Genomic DNA, 1,676 nt, shown 5'->3' with positions numbered 1-1,676 from the left:
ATGTTGTATATACATACAACTAAGCTGAGACTCAAAGTTACCTAAGATAACTAGGAACAAGGAAGAAGATCTTCTCTAAGGCGCATTATAATAAAACTATCAAAATCAAAGAGAGAATATTAAAAGTCATAAGAGAAAAGTAGCTTGTCACTTTCATCGGACACCTCCCACCTGCCCAGCCCCCAGTAAAACTATAAGTAGATTTCTCAGCAGAACCTTACAGGCCAAGAATAAGTGGGACAATAAGGGAAAAACTGCCAAGGAGAAACTTTATCTAGCAAAAATGTCCTTCAGAAAGGAAGGAGAGATTAAAGACAAAAGCCGAGGGTAGGCATCACCACCAGACCCTCCTTGCAAGAAATTCTGAAAGGAATTGTTCAAGCTGAAACAAAAGGACACTAATTAGTAACAGGAAAACTTGTGAAAAAATAAAATACACTGGTAAAGGTCAGCATATAGTTAAATTCGAATACCTCAATATTGTAATTTGATGGTGTGTTAATCACTTTAGTATAAAGATTAAAGGACAAAAGTATTAAAAATAGCAATAGCTACAATAATTTGTTAATGGATACACAATATAAAAAGAAGTAAATTGTGATATCAAAAACGGCCATGCTACCCTCAACAAGCCCGATCCCATCTGATCTTGGGAGATAAGCAGGGGCGGGCCTGGTTAGTGCTTGGATGGGAGACCACCTAGGAAGACCAGGTGCTGTAGGCATAAAAAATAAAAAAAATAAGGGATTGTAAGCTGACAAGGTCCTTGCAATCTGTGAGGTCAACCAAGGGTTGCCTCGCCTAAAAAAAAAAAAATGTTGGGGGAGGAGTAAAAGGGTATGTTTTTTGTATAAAAATGATGTTATTAGCCTAAAATACATCATTATTTCTATAAAGTGTTTTATGTAAGCTTCAAGGTAACCACAAAACAAACACCTATGGTAGATAACAATTAAGATAAAGACAAAGGAAATAAAGTATATCACTATGGAATATCAATAAATGACAAAAGAAGACAGCAAGAGAAGAAAGGAACTACATTTTACCCAGAAAACATTTAACAAGATGGAATTGTTAAGTCATTATATATCAGTAATTACTCTAAATGAAAATGGACTGAATTTTCCAATCAAAAGGCATAGAATGCCTGAATGAATAAAAAATAAATAAATAAACACAAAATAAAGAAGACCCAACTATATGCTGCGTTTAAGACACTCACTTCAGCTTCAAGGACATGTGTAGGCTCAAAAATGAAAAAATGGAAAGAAAATATTCCATCAAAAGAGGAAGGATAAGTATACTTATATCAGACAATATAGATGAGTCAAAAACTGTTACAAGAGACAGTATAATGATAAAGGGGTCAGCACATCCAGTGGATATAATAGTAAATACATATCCATACAACTTCAAAGTACCTGCACATATAAAGCAAACACTAAGAGACCATAAGAGAGTAATAGAGAACAATACAATAAGACAATGGGACCTCATACCCCCCTGTCAACAATGAATAGATCACCCAGACAGCAAATCAATAAGGAAGCATCAGATTTGAACTATACTTTAGATCAAACAGACCTAATAGATATGTTCAGAACATTCCATCCAACAGCAGCAGTATACACGTTCTTCTCAAGCACACGCAGAATGTTCTTTAGTATAGATCACAA

General features: G+C 34.8%; 1 pseudogene; it reads left to right on the top strand.

Annotated features, from left to right (window-relative positions):
* Positions 1-605: 605 nt before the first annotated feature.
* Positions 606-724, top strand: LOC118609182 (annotated as a pseudogene).
* Positions 725-1,676: the final 952 nt, after the last annotated feature.

Source organism: Rousettus aegyptiacus, unplaced genomic scaffold (genome assembly GCF_014176215.1).
Source record: "Rousettus aegyptiacus isolate mRouAeg1 unplaced genomic scaffold, mRouAeg1.p scaffold_m13_p_10, whole genome shotgun sequence".
Classification (NCBI taxonomy): domain Eukaryota; kingdom Metazoa; phylum Chordata; class Mammalia; order Chiroptera; family Pteropodidae; genus Rousettus; species Rousettus aegyptiacus.
Note: the sequence above shows the minus strand (reverse complement) of the source record. Positions and strands in the feature narration are given on the sequence as shown.